Source organism: Zosterops lateralis (assembly GCF_965231275.1).
Source record: "Zosterops lateralis genome assembly, chromosome: 5".
In the NCBI taxonomy this organism is placed as follows: Eukaryota; Metazoa; Chordata; class Aves; order Passeriformes; family Zosteropidae; genus Zosterops; species Zosterops lateralis.
This window is the reverse complement of record NC_139766.1, coordinates 52,213,634-52,219,633: the sequence shown is the minus strand read 5'-3', so window position 1 is coordinate 52,219,633 and position 6,000 is coordinate 52,213,634. Positions and strand designations below refer to the sequence as shown.

At 44.4% G+C, this 6,000-nt stretch overlaps 1 protein-coding gene across 3 annotated transcripts in view; it reads left to right on the top strand.

Moving 5' to 3' along the window:
- Positions 1-307: 307 nt before the first annotated feature.
- BMPR1B (bone morphogenetic protein receptor type 1B) overlaps positions 308-6,000 on the top strand; it is a 226,893-nt gene continuing 221,200 nt past the window's right edge. For all 3 annotated transcript variants that reach the window (XM_083862305.1, XM_083862302.1, XM_083862303.1), the window contains exon 1: positions 308-357. The gene's annotated coding sequence lies outside the window, so the exon portion shown is untranslated. The remainder of the gene's footprint in view (positions 358-6,000) is intronic.

Sequence of the window (6,000 nt, the reverse complement as noted above, 5' to 3'; positions counted from 1 at the left end):
TGGGGGGACGGGCAGCGGGCCGGGGATGAATGCACCGGGCTGGGGATGAATGCACTGGGCTGGGGATGAATGCACGGCACTGACCCGCCCGGGCAGCCCCTGGGAGTGACCGGGGGAGCGGCGGCCGCGGGGGGGCGGGAGGAGCGGGAGGAGGAGGCGGCGAATCCTCGTCCGGCTGGCCGGGTGTGCAAGCACTAGTGGGAGCTGAAGAGGGCGAGAGGAGGGGAGAAAACCCCAAAGCACCCCGAGCCCGGGCGGAAAAGGAGCGTGCGCGGGGGGCGAGCGCGGCGCGGCGCTGGGAGCAGCAGCAGCCCCGGCGGAGGAGGCACAGGCAGCCCCGCGGAGCCTTGGCGGACGGTGAGGAGCCGGAGGCGGGAGGGGAGCGGCGCCGAGATGCTGCGGCGGGGCGGGCGGGCACCTGCACGGCCGGGGCGGCCCGGGGGGCCGAGCCTGCGAGCCCCGGGGACCCCCAGTGCTGCCAGGGCAGGCGCCCGGCGCCTTCCAGCCCCGCCGGGAGCTCGGAGCTCTCCCCTGGGGCTGCCCGGGCTCGCAGCTGCGGTGCAGGGTGAGCGGCACGGCCGGGAGTGCGGGGACAGGGCTGCCCCAGCCGCGCTCCTCGGGCACGCTCGGTGCGCTCTCCTTATCCGGGCACATCAGGGGCTGGCGTGTGCAGCGCTCCCGAAATGAACTTTTAAGTCAAAACGCCACTTTGTCAAGGTTTTGTAACTGAGGACGATGGAGGGCCCCGGGAATCTTTGGGAAGCGGGAATCCCTCGCCCAGCAGTTCGGTATTGGTAACTCACAGACTTTCTCGCTTGCAATGGACTGAGGTGAACTCTGATTTACTGGCTAGATTACAGCGGTCTTCGGTGATGTTGTGAAGAAACATGGCCTTAAACCCCTCGACTGAAGGACCTGCTGAATGTAAATTAGAAAGTGTCACTGCTGAGGAGTCTCTCGTAGATAAAACCAGAGGTTCTGTCTCACTGTCCGGGGTCTGACGGTGCAAAAAGCAGAGCCTGAGGGGGAGTAAGAATAAAACAGGCGTGTAAGGATAATTCCCAGAAGGCTCTCTCAGCATGCAATGATTTGAAGCTTGGATGCTTTCTAAGGGAAAGCTGGTGTCTTTATGGCACTCACTGATTTTTTCCTTTCCATGAACTGCTCCGGGTGCCCCTTGACCCTGTGTAAACTTTTAACAATGTGCTGTGAGAAGGAATTTCGTAGCTTTAACTTTACACCGTGTCAAGCCTCAAAGCATTTTATTCTGAACCTTTGATAGCAGCTATGTCTGGACACAGAGTTAGAGCAGAATTGGTCTCTGTTCCTCTCTGTCCCTTTTATAAACTTCCAGTGTGTTCTCTGATGTTTCCTTTTTAGGCCAAAATGCTCTCTTCTACTTTACTTAAAGTGTAGCTTAAGAGGAGGGAAATGAGCAGAGACAGTTATTTTCTGAGAATAGACCAGTTTGAATGACAGGCATGTTAAGGTTAGGATGTTAAAAGTCTCTGGGAGTAACTCGTGGAAGGAGTGCACATTAGTGACAGCATGGCTACTGTGTGATTGCCTACAGAGGACAAAATCTCCTCTCTCTGATGACTAGCATGGCTTTACAGCACCAGGTATTCCTCCTTTCTATTACTGGCAGAGGCTGCATCTGCAGGGAGTGGGTTTCTTTCAGAGGTTTTTGAAAGCAAGCAAAAAAAAAATCCAACCAGCATTTTACTATTAGAGTGATGTCATGGATTCATAATGTGTTTGTAAGAAGATTCTCTGGTTCTTGTGTTGAAATTTTGCATTGTTAGGAAACAGTTTTGCAGTTATTTCAAAATAAGGAATCCATCACAGTAAATACAACCTAAGGACCTTGACTCTCTTCCTACAACCTACTGCCCTGCTTGGCTTCAGCTGAGCTGCCCTTGATTGACACTTGTGCAATCAGGGAAAAAAAGACCTTCAGGCCTTTAGATAGCTATATCTATACTTATCTGTGTGTATAATCCTGACTTATAGCAGTCCTTCCTGTGTGTCAGTATACTGAATGCTCTGGCTTCAAGTTGGCACTTAAATACATGCTCAATTTTAAGTATATAAGGGGGGGTCCATTTTAATTGGTTCACTTGTGTAATTAAAGTGATGCATGTGCTGGGGCCTTTGCTGCAGCAGCACTGGAGCATTCATCTCTTGACAGAATCGAGCCCTCAAGTTTTGAAACTCCCTTTGAAAGAGTTTTGATTGGTGATGATGTAAACTGACAGATTCACAAAGGCTATTCCCAGCGTCTAGTCTTTCTTGCCTGTTTCTGTCAGTCTTCTCTGTGTATTGTTTCTTACAAAACAAGACCTTCAATAAGTAAGACACAATATCTGTTGCCAGGTGTAAGGAAACAATGAGAGGAAGTCTGATGCTCAGGTGGGAAATGATGTGTTACTACTCCCAAGAAATAGGATGAACTTTTTTTTTTAGAAAAAGGTTTATGAGCTGCTCCATGTCCTTAACTACTGATTGCTTGATGCTGACTACAAAGCACTTGTCCAGACTGTAAATCCTGAGGGGAAGGGGCTGCTTTGCTTTGTCTTACAAATGTGATACTTGATGCAGTGTGCTGGTGAGAGTGAAGGGCTGCCTCTGGGTCCAGCCTGTGCTGCTGCTAACAACAGCCACACTAAGTAGTTTACAGCTTTCAAACAGAATATGGGCAAAGCCAGAAAAGTCTCTAAAAACTTGCAGCAGGTATTTTCTACCAATCTCAAGGTAATTGCAAGGATAGGATATTATATAAACCAACATGGTTATCTTGGTTGTCATTGCTGTAACTCACAATGGTGAGGATTTAGAGATATATTAGTAGGTGACTCGTAAGTGCCAAAAAGTGCTCATCTTTGTGCTGTAAATACTGCAAATATAGAACTGAAACATATTAGTAAGACCTATTGGTGGTACTCTATAAACCAAACTATAAAATATGCTTTAGACTTATTGCCATTCAGATTTTTGTTCCTTTTTGGAAGATATGAGCTAGTTGTCTCAAACAAAATGAGAATTTTGCTGCTGATAGGCAAAATTTGGAGGAAACTGATTTGAAAACAGCAGTTCAGTCTAAGGTTCCATGTGTCAAGTTTGGGGTTTTTTTTGCCTAGCGCACATTTCAGATTGAGCTTGGTTCTGGTGATTGCTTTCCTCTTGCTGTTTTGTATTTGGTTGAGGTAGCAAAAATGTAATGAGGGTTATAGGATAAGTTTTGAAAACGTCTTCAAATTGTAGCATTCTGATGGTATCTATGAATTACATTGTACTATATATCAACAGTCTTGTTCTTTTGAGAGCCCTAAAGGAGAAAAGATTTATCTATTACAGCATCTGTACACGCTGGACTCTTTTGTAATAAGGAAATGATTTTGAGGTAACTGAAATACCTTATAATGTAGTGTTTGATTATATTATACCATTTTTTTCATGCGTCACATTACCAAGTTTATTTTTCTCTGCTTAAAACGTCAACACCTCATCAAGCTGTAAAAAAAAAATTCCTATGTGATCAATTATTCTTTATGATCAGCCCATGCCAGAGTGTGCATGCACACCCAGGTGTGAATGCTTACACAGTGTGCACAGAGAGGAGCGTGTGTCTGTCGTAATACAGGCAGTATGTTTCAACTGCTGTCATGCACACACTGTTGCAGTGTGATAAGCAGCCAAACCCAAAGGAACCTCTTTCCTTTGGCGTTGTGTCTCAAGGCTGAGGTCCCCAATTTGATGCTCCAGCCTTTCTCTCACCGGAGGCTTGCTTGCTCAGCCCAGCTGCCTGCTTTTCTGCTGCTTGTCACAGTGAGTATCTCTTAGGCCTCCAAGCCTATGTCAGATTTGGTTATAATTGGCCAATAGACTCAAAACTTACTAGAGAGGGTCTGGCAGACGTGTTTATCCACAGATAAGCAAGTCTAAACATTGCCTTGGGAAAGTAGGCTGAAGGAGTTATTTTCTGTTGGAGTCAGGATGCAAAGCAAGTCCTCATCTGGTGGTACGATGGCCAGCAGGGAGGGCATTTGCATGGAAGTCACAGTCACAATTCTGAACCTTACATAATTGGTATTTTAGAGTCATCTGTGGAAGCTTGCAGGGCTGCAGATATGGGTCCACAGAGTTTGCAAACTCTGGATGTAATGAAGAGACTGGAGCAGCAATGTGAGCATGGGGAGGGCACCAAGGAGCATAGCTTCACCCTTCATGTGTTCCAGAATGCTTTTCTAGTAGTAGAATGAATTGTAGTATTTAGGAACCTGGATGACACAGGTCTCAGGAAGTTTCTTCCCCTGAAACCAACTGTGTTACACATTAAAATTAATTCAGTGCTGAAGTCAAAATGCATTGCTACCAACCTCTACTCTGGCAAAGGATTGCCATTTCACAGACCAAGATGAATAAAGGCACATAATTAAAAATGTTCATTCTTTAAAGCTACCAGTTATTTCCTTAACACAAAAATAACTGTTGCTGTTTTGCTGACACAAAAAGAAATATTCTTTGGTGTTCAGAAAAAATGTCACATCTAAAGCCTAAAATACAAAATAGATTGCATATAAGACATATTTGTAAAGTAGCCACTTAAAAGTTTTTAAAAGGTTAAGTTATTCAAGACCTGTTCCCTGAAGCTACAAACGTATTTGTTCATGCATAACTTCACTAAGGAGTACTTATGTGAATAAAATTACGCACTTACAGGTTTGTAAAATGAAGACTGTAATTAGCTCTAGGTTAATTCCCCTGCTTCCTAATTAAAAACACACAGGTCAATTAAGGATCAAAGGAGACATTACCTTTGTGATTATCTTCCTTGGCAGAAATAGCTGTTCTGATAAATATTTCGATTTCACTATTTTCTGACCTTTTGTCCAATTTGCTTTCCCATATCCTTGCCAATTTTGGCCAAGGAAAAGGTGTTATATTTAAAACAGACCATGAAAAGTTGAAATGCTGAATCTCATAGTTTGGGCACATGTGTCTTTTAGGGGAAAAAACTGATGGGTGAAAGAGTATATATATTTGCCATGGATTTGATAATGTGTACATGAGCTGGGTCTGGCTACTTTGTTTATTTGTCTCTGCTATGTACACAAATGCAGCTTTATTTCTAACTAGATAGTTAAATACAGTTTCCTTCGTGTTTCTGACAATTTGGCTCGTCCCCAATAAAGTGATGGCATGCAGAGGTGTGCATTTAGAGTATGGGTCAGAGGATATACCCGTACAGACAGGCTAAATTGTTGCTGGTCAGATTTGCTTCAGAGCCTGTTGAGTGTAGGCTCTGTATGTATGTGAGAAGATTTGGACAAGGCAAAAAAAAATACTTGCTTCTGTGCCAGATGTATTGCAAAGTCAGGACAGTGTAATGGAGATAAGGTTAATTAGCTATTTGCATTTGCTACTGAAGTTGGATGAATAGGTTTTTTTCCCCTAACAGGGAATTTCTCTTCAGGCATAACTATCTGGTAGTTTGTTAAAATGAGTAGAGCAAGACTTTTATAGCCTGCAGAAATACAATTAAGTGTGTGCAGGCGTCATAGACCTCTTCTAATTGTAGGTGAGTCTTGTAGGGTCTTGTCCTACCAGAAAATCGAAGCAGAGAAACCCTTCAAGCTGAGGAAGGTTGCACTGCTTCAAGGACATGACATAGGATGGATTCTTGTCATCTCTGTATCTCAGCTTCTGTCCAATGAGGTGCAGTCACAGGTACTCCTTTTAAAGTGTTTTGATACCCTGGGTAAAGAATGAGGTCAAGTCCAAGCTGCTGCTGTTGATGGACAGGATAAAACTAAAGTTACTCAGGAGATTGTTTCGCCTTTCATCATTAAAAATATTAATGCAAATTGGCTTTTTCCTTTATTCACAAGCACGCCTGGGTAGACGTTCAGGGCTCCTGCGTTCAGTGCCTTGCAACTATTACAAAATTGAAACTTTGAACCTGTTGAGTTTAGCATTTAAAATACTGGTATGCTTTCT